Raw genomic sequence first — 13,393 nt, 5'->3', positions numbered from 1 at the left:
TTATCAGATAAAATCCTGACCCACCTGGAAACAAAGTAAATCCCCCAAGGGACCATACCTCAGACCTGGTGGGGAATCTTCCATTTACAGCCTCCTTGAGTCCTGCAGCTGCAGCCCATTTCCCACATCCTGCGTGGCTCCTGGCAGCCCAGGCGCAGGGCAGAGAGGGCCGGGGCTCTTGCTGCCAGGCTGGGTGCTCCCGCAGACACCGTGTCTCCGTGCAGGGCTGCCAGCCTCTGCAAACACATTTCTGCTGACCCTGCATGTCCCCGTGCAAAGTCAAACCTGGAAACTTGCACTGCACTGTGGCTGACTTACCTTGTTTAAAGCTGCATGTTTGACTGCCCTGAAAGCATCGAAAACACTGAGGTGGGCCATGAAAGCATATCAGGGTCTTGGTCCTTGTGTGGTTACAGCTCCCACTAAAACTCAGAGGTGGGTGAGATCAGCACTTCAGTTCATCTCAGTGCAAGATCAAATGGGCGAAGCTAAACTATTTACTGTCAAACAGAATTTGTAGACACCAAAGAGCAGGCAAAACAGAGATGGAAACTAATGTCTGCCTCTCGTCTGTTGTAATTCACAATCTGTAAGCTCAGACAGGTGCCGTGGTGTTGTGAAAGTTCTGTGTCAAATATGGGTGCTGATTTGACCCCCTGGCTTGAGGTAGAAAGTTCATATATTTTAACACTTTAGTGTTCCAGAGTTACATCTAGAGTGGTAATTCTGTGTTGAAAAAGCAGACTTACATGCATTAGGGCATTGCCACAAACTGAATTGCCTCTTTTTTATTTCCTTCCTTTCACTTTCCTTCAAATACAATGGATTAAAGAATTTTCACCCAGCTAGCTCACAGACATATTTGCCAGAATAACCATTTGGACAAACATTATTATTTCTTTTTCCTATTAAGAAAATGTCCATCAAGCTATTGGGACTGGGTTCAGTTGTGAAGTGAAATCAGTAATAAGAAAAGACAAAGATCTCAGTAGTAATCTGACCAAATTAGTGGTGAGAACTGGTATAGGAAGTGCTCTGCTGACCTTTGAGGCTCAGCACCTGGGATATTTAAGGAAAGGTGAAGCTAGCAGATGTGAGATAGAGTGAGAGAAACTCTCTGCTGACCAAGGCTGTTTCCAAGGCTGGTACCCAAGTGTGCAGTGATCACATTGTGTAAAGTCCAGATTGGTGAGCCTCCTCGTTTTCTCCCATACCTTGCTCCCCAAACCTTTGTGGAACAGAACTGTTGATTTTGGGGCATTTCAAATAACATACATGAGAGAAAAATATTTTCTGGCTGCAGAAAGGGGAAGAAATATAAGATGTATGGCTGTCCCAAAATCTCTGAAGAGATTTTCTGGCAGTTTTGGCTGATTCTGACAGTGTTGGCTGTGGTATGGCACCTCTGTTCCAGCAGCCCTCTGTGTCCCTGCCCTGGCACAGTGGGCTCTGTGTACCTTGCACTGTATGAACGCTCTGCAAACATACAGTGTGTATGTAAGTGCAGGTTGTTACACGCACTTACTACTTGAAGCAATTCAGAGCAGCTCTTGGGTCACTATTTGCATGAAGAATGTGTGTGGGTTTATCATTATGCAAAAGGTATCAGACACACCTGCTAGAACAAATGAAACATTTCTAGAAAAAACAAACCTGCCTTTTGCTGTATTGAATATCTGCAGTGTGTTCTCTTGCATATTGCACCATTTCACCACACTGGAACGTCAATACTGCCTTGGGAAAGCGTGTGCCACCCCATTTCATTCAGCTCCTTAAACACATGTTGGGGAAACAAATTAAATCTGAAGCAACATGAAACAGGATAAAGAGGGAAGAGAGAGCACATCTAGCTAAGGAAAAATTAAGGTCATGTCAACACAGTACAGTGCTGCCCAGAGCCAACACATTAGTATTCCTAAGGAGTACTGTACATTTGGATGTAACAACATGAGGTAACTTCTTAAACTACCTCCATATGACAGGTGTTTTCTTGTCAGAGCCTGGTGGCAATGCAGCTTGGCATCATCACAGCAGTTCTCTGCCTCACATGGAGCTTGCACTCTGTTTGTCCTGCCACATCTTTCTTTCAGATGTTTCAATAGCTCAGAGTTGTTTTTGATGGGAAGTAACACCTTCAGGCTGCCTGTGAACCCAGGCTCTCTTGTCCACGAGATGCAAGTGCTCCTGGCTCCCTGCTCCCTCTGAGGGCAGCCCTCAGCAGGAGTCCCCACTGAGCTCTGGAGCACTCTGACCTCATTCTGCACCAAGGAACATTCCATGCTTTCCTTTCTCCCTTTCACATACATGAAAGGGGATTGTCCCATTCTAGGAGTAAAAACATGCTTTGGAGGCTAAAGTTCAGTTTACCCTGCCTACCTTTTTTTACCCTTTTATTTATTCTGTTTGCTCTTTATTAAACACAGTCTCACCCACAAAATGTGGGTCTGTGAGGCTGTTGAGGCTTCTACAAAAGCTCTGTTAATTGTGCTATGTTGAATAAAAAAAAAGTGATCTATAGGTCATATATGCATAAAAAGAATGAACAGAGTTCCCCTCTTTAATGTAAGCAATGAAGACACCAAGTCATATAGGAGGCAAACCACAAATGTTGTTAATTATCCTAATTATTTGAAGCATGTGAGCAAGAAACTGATCTAACATTAAACAAGTAGCAGTGGCTATGAAATAAAAGGAATAGTGAAGTCATGAATGCCAGTTTACAGTAAGGTGCAGTAAATAGCCATGTGTTAAACATATTAATACAAGAGCTATAAAGAGTCCTGGCATTCCTTATTGTTCAGTGTTTTGTTGGGCACTACATTTGTGGTACATGGATGAAAGAGGGTCTAATAATGGAAATGAACATAATACATAGTTTACTTGCAGTGTTTCCTTTGCAAAGGTAGGAATTAGCTCTGTATAACATTTGTGCAGAACAGGTCTGAAATCTGTTTGCAGTGTTGTGAGAGAAATACACCTGCAGAGTCCTGAACCTGTCAGAACAACTTCATATCTCTCAGTCAGTGCAGCAGTGATGTGCCAGGTTGTCTTGGTTTACTCACCTGCATCTCTTGCTATCTCCTTAAGCACAGTTTGGCTTGGTTTGGTTTTGCTTCCCTGTGCCCCTGCCCCTACCATCCTAAACTGCATTTTTGCTCAGACCTTTGGTGGAGAGAGAAAGACTTGAGTGCAGTTTCTCAGTTTTTCCCTGGATTTTGTCATCATTGTGGACATGGTTAACTTGTGCTGTCAAAAAACAAGGCTTTTTGCCCATGTCAGGAAGGGAGAGTAAAGTATTTTGTTCTTCATGTCAGGCTGATAAAATGTAACAGAAAGGAAGGGTGATGCTGCCAAGGTAAAGGAAAGAGTGCAGGCTTACTGCATGCATATGTCCCCTTACACCTGCACACAAACCATGACATGTATTTAGTGAAACCATGCTTCAGTTTCCCAGGAGTATGAATGAATGAATAGGCAGGAAAGCCAATAAGCCAAGTGAATCTTTCAAGTCACTCCATTAAGGTCACCAATTTTGCAATTTTTGGCCAGTAGAGTGATCTCTCAAATGAATTGGTGCTTCTATTTTATTTATAAAAACCAAGACCAGGTCTTTCACCTGCTTTAGAGCATTTAAGTAATCCTAAAGAACTGAGCATGATTCTTTGCATATTTTGTACCAGCAATTCTGGCAACCCCCATTGCTGCCAATATGCATCTACATATGAAAATAATTCATTGAATATCCATCCCCTTGTCTGAGAGGCAGTGTCATCTGCTCAGGAACTGGTTGGAAATATTATTGAAAGATGGTGATATTAGGAAAAATAAAGAACAAGAAGAAATATACAGTGCTACAAAAAGAAATACTAGAGATGAACATAAGGAGATATATTCAAGTGATGACAAATGATCAGTTCTTGTCATCCTCTTTATATATTAGAAAAGGAGGCTACACAGTAAAATTCTTAGTATACACTTACAACCCTCAGAGTATGTCTTCTTTACTTATTGTGCTTTTGTGGCCTGGCAGATATCTCTTCTACTGAAGCATCTAGCTAGGAAAGCAAATTACCTGTTCTTTTCTGTTTCTTGCCCCTCAAAGCAGGAGATAAAAGGAGCAGGTGCACACAGCTTAGCTAGTTGATGGTGGTGTTAGTGCAGTCCCTGAGGTTCCTGTCTGTGACATTGCACTCTCCACAAAACTCCTCGATTAATGGTGCTCTGGAATGTCCAGAAAAGTCTGAAAGAATCATCTTGACTTTGTGAGACTGTTTGATGACGACTACATCGGCCTACATTTCTCTGTAGAAAGCAAAAAAATGGGTGGAAAGACAGAAAAAGGGAATCTTCCATTCTTCTTCCCTTGACATGCCAGCAGATTATACAAATAATGAAAAATAGCTGAGTTCTTCCTTGTTTTTACTCAACACCATTAACTACTTTCTAACAGCTAACTCCATTATAAAGTTTATATTCCATTTATCTAGCATAGATTTTTATGTACAGAGACCTCAATGTCTAAATGTCTCTCAGCATCTATTTTCTTAAAATTAAATGTATGATCACTACAGGTTCACTCTGCACTTAGGAAGGTAGTAATGGGGCTAGGAAGTTTTGATGGAGTAACAGCCTCTGTTCAGATTACAAATAGTATTTCACCTTTGCTTACAAATGAATTAAAGGATTATACTGGGACATCTTTGTGGATGCATCACTAATTTGATGAGGGGTTGTCATATTTTACACTACTCTGCTTCTCCTGTTACCCAACTTGCCAGTGGCTCCTTAACAAATGTGAGACATTTTCCACTTGGCCATTTTGGTTTTAGCATAAGCATCTCATTTACTAACAGTATGTTAGCGGTGGTTTCTTGTCTATGAATTCGAGGGACAAGCCAACTTAGTCAACTTTTTTCATCACATGGTAGAAGGATTTCTTTCTTTGACTCTTTCCATCTTCTCTCCAAATGATACCCTCCCTACTTGCTCTTGAGGGAAAGTTCTGCATCACTATCTGAGTAAAGGGAAAATCCCAAGATGTGTGCACACACACAAGTACCAGAAGTGCCTTCTCAACAATGCTCTCAGGCACCTATTCTTAATGCAGAGCACACAGACTGAAATCATCCTCTCTTTTAGGCTTAATTACATCCCTTGTATAAGTGGAGCCAGCTGGGGTTTTTCCCCCCAGCTTCTTCAATTCCTAGAAGGTTACTCTAGCACAGGGACTATCAGGTTACTGCTGCCAAGGAGCTTACAGCTGTACTCAGAGAGGATAATATACTATCAGTCATCTCATCTGTATCATCACATACAAACTTGGTTTCTTTTTTTAATTTTTTTTCTTCATTTCTGATGTGCTGTTCTCCATCATCTCAGTGCACTTGAAAGGAGAAACTTACTGGAAGTTGCCAAGTTCTTATACTCAAAAAAAATTCCCTAATGGCTTGACTTTGGCAGTGATGAGGGATGGGGGAGGAGAGTAGGAGTGAGGGGGCTTTTCTTCTGGCTGTGAGCCACCACCTGTGCAAAAAACATCCTCATGGTGTAGGATGTTTACAGGAAAGAAATGCATCTCATATTCCAGTTCTTTATTATGCCAGTCATGTTGGAGGACTTATTTTGAGCTGTGGTAGGAAACCTCTCTTTTTCTATTCAACAGAGAGTGTTTAGACAGTTTGAAGAACTCTTGTCTACCTTCCTCTATTTGAGCTCAAGTCTTCAATTACATGTAATTGAAAAAGGTAGAGTAAATGGCAGGTGGCTGCCTCTTTGGAAGGCATAATTATGACTAGCTTGCAGACTTGGAATTTTGATGACTGAATAAATAAAGAAGACAGATGTGTTTGTGTACACACTGACATCAGTATTGACAGGATGACACAGGGACGCTTGTGGCTCTGTAGTCTGTAGGATGAGGAGGAAAATGAGGGGTTTGGGCTCCTTTCCCACCCTCTCATTTAGAAAATGAGAATTTGTTCTGTCTTTATATCTGGGGATGAGGTGTGCTATTGTGAAGCAATAGCTATTTGTGCCTATGAACGATAATAACAGCTGGAGTTAGGTCTTAGGCTGTGATTTGTGCTAGCTAGGGGGTTCCTATTCAACACATTCAATAAGAGATCTTATTTTGTCTCTCCTTCCACTTTTACTCTTGTTTATCTTCTCTATCTTCTCAGAATTCTACAGATAAGAAATTGCCTTGAGTCTGAATAGAAATTGGAATGTGTTGCCATGTAATCCTCAAAAAAAAGCTGTGCAAAGAACTTCAATTTCCTTCAAAAGCACTAAGCACTATCATAGTCATGTTGCTGTGTGGTAATCATTAAAAAAAAAAAAAAAAAAAAGACAGCCCAGACAAGTACTGCTTGGAGGGGAGCAGTAAAAACTTTGGGTAACCAAGGTCTTCACAAGATCTTCATGCTCCCTCTGCCATGGCTTGTAGGTGGTGATACTGGGACAAACAAACCAGTTGTTATCTAATCTATAGCTTAATAAAATATTGGTGCTTCTAGGACATTAGCTATCTTTTCGTCATGTGTTGTTAATCTGCTTATCATTATTGTGTCTGATATCAAGAAATGTTCTCAAAACACTGTTTAGTCAGCAGTCCTCTGGTTTTTCCCCATTGTCTTCTATGTTACAGATCAATGTAGTCATCTATTATGTCACTGTATTCTTTGCATGCAATCAGAGCATGGGCACCATTGAAAATGACTCACCATTTTTGAATTTGCAAAGGCTCAAAGTGAAAACTGTTGAGTATGTTCTTAACACATACCTTGAGCTAAGTTCAAGAATGATGTGTCAGTTTAGGATGATTTCTTTTACATTTGTTACAAAGACTTCACAAATAGTCTGACTTTGCTAGACCTACTCTGATGCCATGTGGAAGGAGCTCTACTTTGTTGTGTATCACAACTCTCTTCTCTTTCATTGATATGTTAATTTAAATAGCCAGTATGTTAATTAAAATAGTGTGATTATTATAGAAGCTTTGGTGGTGCAGGGCTGAGAAATCCCAACTTTAGGACTGGTGACACTAAGAGTGTCTTTATTTACTCACCAGTTGAGATTTTTCTCTGTAAATACAGTTTCTCTTGAACAGTGTCTGAAAAAGAACAAAAAAGGGGTGGTTAGGAAATGGCTTTGCTTGTCTGTTTATCCTGCAAAAAACTCAATTGCCAGGGATATCCTTTTATTGCTTTCCAGGGAATAATGAAAGAAAATAAAATAACTGAACTAAGTGTAAAATATCTAAGTGAATAAGACATAGAAGCAGCTTCAAACAGCGTCTCTTCTTACATTAGGCTATTTCATTTTAGATTGTGGGTTCCTTTAATTCAGCAATTCCCCATTAGCTCACAATTCTTTTATGTTTCCCTCCTCTGTTCTGCTCACTGAAATAAATAACTTTGAGTATCTATGATGTTGTGTACTCAGGTCCTTCAAATAGAAAATACTTTCATACTTCTCTTTCTTTCAATCGAAACAAAGGCTCTCATCAGTGAGACATCTAAGTTCTAATCTCTGTACCCACTAGTGTGGACTCCTTTGTTGTGTTTTATAGGCCTGCAAAGTCTCATCTGCCTTTACACGCTTGTACAATGTGCATTGTTTGCTCCCACAGAGCTATTTTGGCATATGTCCTGTTACTAGCACAGATCTGTCATTATTCCTCAAACAGCTTCCTCATGCCCTCTGCCAGCTTTACACCAAGAGTAGAAAGTCCTGGAGTGTATCAGCATCCTGAGGTTTATTGTTGTGGAATTAAGCTCACCTCTGCTTCTATTGCTTTGGTCTTGCACCTCATGGGTGTTTTCTGTCTGCGCTCACTTTAACAAGTGCTGTGCTGGTGCTGCCTGCTCGGTGGGTATCACCCAGGTCATCGCTGTGAGAGCTGGGCTCTGCTCTTCACATGATAAAGCAACCAATAAAGCAGCCACCTGTCCCATGTGCTGAGGAATAAAAACCTAGAAGATGGCAGCATGTGCTTAGAAAATTTCTGGTACTAATTCTTACTGGAAGCAGTCCTCCTACTGGAAGCACTACAGCTAATATTTACCTTTAATTTTTTTACATAGGAAATGAGGAAAGGCTAAATTTAATGCAAATTATATTACAAATAATTTATAATAATTAAATAATAAATAATAATTTAATAAATTATAATTGTAATAAATTAATTTGCTGTCTGAGGTTATCTTCCTGCTTTCACTGGTGTGAAGTAACCCTGGGAAGTTCATTGCTAGAGGAGCTTTTCCTTATGATATGATTACATACATAGTAGCAACATTGTATTATTTATTTGTATTATTTATTCTTTCTCCTGCTTCCTTTCATAAATTAAAAGAAAGCAGCTCTTCCAATTTGCAAATAAAGCTGCCTCTGTGTCACAAACACAACAGCACAGTTCTCTTTGGCAATGGTTGTACCTCTTCACAACCCTTGCTGCTACCAGGACATCAGCTAAGCTTGTGATACAACAGTCTGAACCAAGGAAAATTGCAGTGTGATGATACAAAGGACTGCAAGGAAGGAGGAGAAGGACAAGCTCTTATTCAATTATTCTGTTTAATTTTAAAATAATTTTTCCTAAGATTAAGAAAAATTCAACATTGGGTTTTTTCCTCCATTTGGTCTGGTTAAGGAGAGAAAAATAAGAAAATAGTTGCAAAAATAAAATTAGAAGTATTTAAAATATAAAGAATTGGGATACAGCAGTCAATGCACATTCATCTGTTGGGTGGAAGTTACATATGTAGACTGTTTGAGGGGCTAGCCATGTTGTACGATTTGTAGAACTAGGGACTGTGAGAGAGAGCTGCAGGGGAGAGCTCACATAAGAAAGGAAACAAAGCTAAGGTCTCATGCCATGATATCCATTCCAGCTGTTGTCCTGGATCTTCTGAGAGTCAGAAGTCACTCACTTTCATTAACAATTCTGTATTTTTATGAAATACTATGTAATATTTTGAAGAAAAATATTCTTATGTCAAAAAAATATTTTAAAAGCTAAAAAAAAATAGAAGTCACTCTTTGGATAGCAAGGAAGTTTGAATCTTCTGGAGTCTGAACAACTGCAAAGACCCAGATATATGAGCCACAGCTTAGGAAAGGGACTTTGGTAAAAAGATTGCAGTTGGGCTAAAAGATACATTCCTCTGGCCCTTAAATGTGGCATGTCCATTTGCCCTTCAGGTCCATTTTGGGCTGATGATGTGGGCTGTTGTGTCAGAGTGGAGTGCACATAATACTCCTTGCTTCCCCAACAGACCTAGTCTGTGTGCACTGATAGCACACATCTGTCCACAGAAATTGAATTTCTGCCAGCAAAATCCCTCTTCTAGGGTGTTCATATAAAATACACCTCAAATGCACAGAAAATTGCCTTCAAAGTTAGAAGCATATATGCAGAAACTATTTAGTAGTACCTCATCCGGAAGAAGTTAGGAAGTATTAAAAAATGAAAACTCATTATACAATACATTGGAATGAGGAACATTTAGAATTGTGCAACATGCACTGCAGTGAATGAGAATATTACAAACTGAATGTGACTGATATGACATAAATGATCATCAGTTTGAATGCAATTTGGAACTTTGCCAGTTACACTTTTGATTAAACACTTGATTCTGATGATGTTCTTATGCTGTACAAATATTATATGATATAAACTATGCATTGGTGTAGCTCATGTTACAAGAATGTGTCTCATGCTCCACTAATTACTTTAAATTGTCATGGGAATTCAACGTTTCCGTTGGAAGCTGGTGTTACAGTAGCTATTCTCTCACATGCAATTATAAAATTTTTCACCTGAAATATTTTTGTCTGTGTAGTGTTAGAACTACTGCAAAAAGTAATCATTTTCAGTGGGAAAAGTATATTATCTTCTGATTAAAAACAGCAAGCAAATAAACAAAGAGCAAAAGAGCGAGAGAAATGTTTTGATTTAATTACAAGTGAGTGGGAAAGGAAGTGGTCGGTACCTTCCCCCAAAATCCCGAACTGATGTGTCTGTCACATGCATACAAGCAGAGTGCCTCTAGTCACATTCAGGCACAAAATCACTGGTTTTGTACACAGATGTTTCATGTTTCTGGGCCATTCCTCACTTCACCGACTAACTACCCACTGCTGCATAATGGTCTGACTTAAAGTAATGAATAGTTGTTTCTTCAAGCAAGGTTTTTAAATACCTGAAAATGTCATTGATATCTGATGTAGAGAGCATCTTTTATGTCCTTTGATTCACAGTGATGTTCTGCTTTTCTTACTTCGGGCATAGGCCTCCTTACTTCTGGCATAGGCCTCCTGCCTTTAAGGGTTAGTTTCTCATGTTTAGACAACAAACACGTAACTAATAATCCATGAAAGATTCCTTTTCTGTTTCATGTGATCTGTTGAGTACACACACATATGCTTCAGTTGTTATTAATTCTGTAGAATAGGAAAATCGCTCTTTGGATGTCTAATAAAGCTGTTACATCCTGAACCCAATTTCTATATTGAGATGTTTTGTGGGGTTGTTGTTCCCTCAGGTACTATGCTGTGTTGCTACTCTTAGTCCTTGACAACCTCTGTTGGGATGCTTTCCTTCCCTTGCAAAGGGCAGCACCTGGCACCTCACTGGCAGCCCCCATGCAGTACTATTTTTCTTGCAATATAATTTCCCATCTCTTTGTTTCCTCTCAAACTCACAGAAATTTCAACTCTGGTATTTTCATTGTGCACTCTATTTTATTTCTGGGTTTGTTTTTTATTTTGTTTAATTTTATTTCCTGGAGTATTTTAACAAATTCTTTGGAGTTTTCTCTGCTTCAGCCATTGGCATAGCACAGCACTGCCCTGACAATGTGTCCACAGTTATTTCCTGTTCCAAGTACTGCTGTATCTCATATTATATCGCTATGCATAACTCTTGCCAGGAAAAAGGGGTCTCAAATTTATTTTTCACAGAAAAACACGGATATATTTATTTGGTTTGCTACTACAAATATTCTTTCTCTAGGTTGTGACCGGGTGAATTCCAGGCCCATTGAGGCCAATGGAAATCCGTCACTTGACTTCAGTGGAGACAGGATTTCCACCCAAATTTTTGCCTGTTTGGAGAATTAGAACTGACAGTGATTGCTGAAAAAAACCCTGGAACAACACAGCAATGTAAAAAAATAATAATAACAAGATTGTGCCACTTCTGGTAGTATCAAATAATGACTTTTCAGCACCATGTGTAAAAGCAATTCAAACAATTAAGCTTTATATTTTTGCTTGGCTTTTTTGTTTTAAACCATTCCCTGTTGTTATTTGTGTGTTGATAGGATCAAGGAGACTTAGCCACAGATAAGAACCTCAGTGTTGTATAAATAGAGAAAGAAAACAGAGCCTCCTTCAGGCTTGCCAAATAAGTGCTTACCAAGAGGTGAGGGAACATGGGGAAACAGTACATCTACGCTGATGGTTGCTGTATGTTGGGCTGTGGAGCAGCACCCTGGGAGCCTCTTCCCAGGTTTTCCTATGTGTGATGGCAGAGGAGGCTTTAGGAGGCGTTTTGAAGGACATAGAGTAGCTCTGTGCAGAGAATTACAGATTTCACTTTCAAAACATGAAGAAAAGAGAAAGGTGTATGAAATGTGAAGGAATGCTGGTAGGGGATTATGAGCTGCTGCCTTTAAGAACAGAAGTGAGGGAAAAACAAGGCTGGGAAGTGAAGGAAAAGCGTCTGTGATGATGCTTGATTTTTCACAGGGCAGTAACAGCAGGACTGGGGAGGCTGGGTGGCCCTTCCTCAGGAGAGGAAGCTGTCTCAATTCACCTCTCCCTTCTGTGTCCTTAACACATCTCTCTGGTGTTTCTAGAGTTCTTTGTATTCACAATCCAAAATTCAGAGTCTCAAATAACATAACTGTCCATATCCAGATACTTTTCTCCCACCATCAGTAGTACTTTTGGAACTGGATGCAACCCAGCTGGAAATAAGATGAGGACAGATTTTCTTGAAAGATTTCTCATACAGACAGCTTTTAGCTGGGTTGGAAACATTTCAAAAGAAGTAATTTTTCATTCTATTCCAGCATTTCTTCATCCAATTAAAGCCAGGGAGTGCAGAGATCATTTTAAAAGAGAAAGGGATTGAAGCCTAATTCCAAAACTGCAGTACCTGACACAATAGAAATATGATTAGATTTTTTTTTTAAAGAGTAATGGGATTTTCATAAAATCTATGACCTGAATGAAGACTCAATCAGGCCACTCATTTGCAAGCTATGGTTCATCTCAATTTAACATACATGGCTCCAAAACAGATCCTGGCCCAAGTATTTTTAAACTTTAAGGCTCTTTGGAACATGTATCTACATTGTATTTTCCATATATTGAGAGCATGCAGCTCATCTAAAGTCAATACTCACTAAATGCACACACCAGTTTTGAAGCACAGAAGTACCTGAGAAAGGCAACTCTGGAGACCATGCTCCTGGTGAAACAACGGCTTGTGGATAGAGCCTGGCCTTAGAGATGTGCTGCCCTCAGACACCATGCATGCAGCCCAGCCCCTGCCTTTATAGCTGCTGAGTGGAGAATGTAGATCAATGTAGGTGTCTGAAATGTGGATTTGAATGCTGAGGCTTGTACCCCTCTGTGTTTGACTGACATCTCTCTTTTTCCTCTCAAGTTAACTTTCTTCTCTTGAATCATGGTACATGTCTGCCTCTGCTCCTTCAGATTTTGGTGTGCTTTGATACTTTCCCTAAACCCTTCCTATATGAGCACTTTGGTAGTGCAGACACTCTTTATTGGACCCTATATGTTTTTGACAGTGGTGGGAAGAGGAGATAAATTTTGTTCTTGCGTGTGAACTTGGGTGTTATCGTGTACGTTCCTTTGACTGCTAACCATATTTCCTGCTGGCTTTGTTACCCACAGCAGTATGTAACTTTCCTTCCTTTGTCCCATTCAAACTCTTAAAAAAAAGGAATCATTTCAGAAAGCAGTTATGGGTTCACATTTTCTAAATTTTCTCTTTTCCTCCTTTTTCCTTACCTCACTAGTAGATCCTTTCACTTTATGAGAATAAGCAATTACTTATCTGTGCCTTTTGATAGATGTTCAACATGTCTTCGGTTTCCCAGCATGAATATTCCTGCTCTTTCTGACCATAGCACATTAAGTGTTTAAAAGGGTTGGTTCTGTGCTTGTGCACCAGCTTGCTTGGTGTTACCATGGCTAGCACTGGACCAGGAACTGCTTTCTTGTTCCCCAAATTAGTTTTGTAACCATGGCTTTCATCCCAATTGTAATCAGATAGAAATTTTCCCCTTGGGCTGTGGACTTACTTTGCTACTATAACTACCAGGTAGATATGAAGATTTTCCAAACGACAATGAGT

The sequence above is a fragment of the Ammospiza nelsoni genome, chromosome 1 (assembly GCF_027579445.1).
Source record: "Ammospiza nelsoni isolate bAmmNel1 chromosome 1, bAmmNel1.pri, whole genome shotgun sequence".
Classification (NCBI taxonomy): Eukaryota; Metazoa; Chordata; class Aves; order Passeriformes; family Passerellidae; genus Ammospiza; species Ammospiza nelsoni.
The sequence above is the reverse complement of the archived record's forward strand: the minus strand, read 5'-3'. Positions refer to the sequence as shown.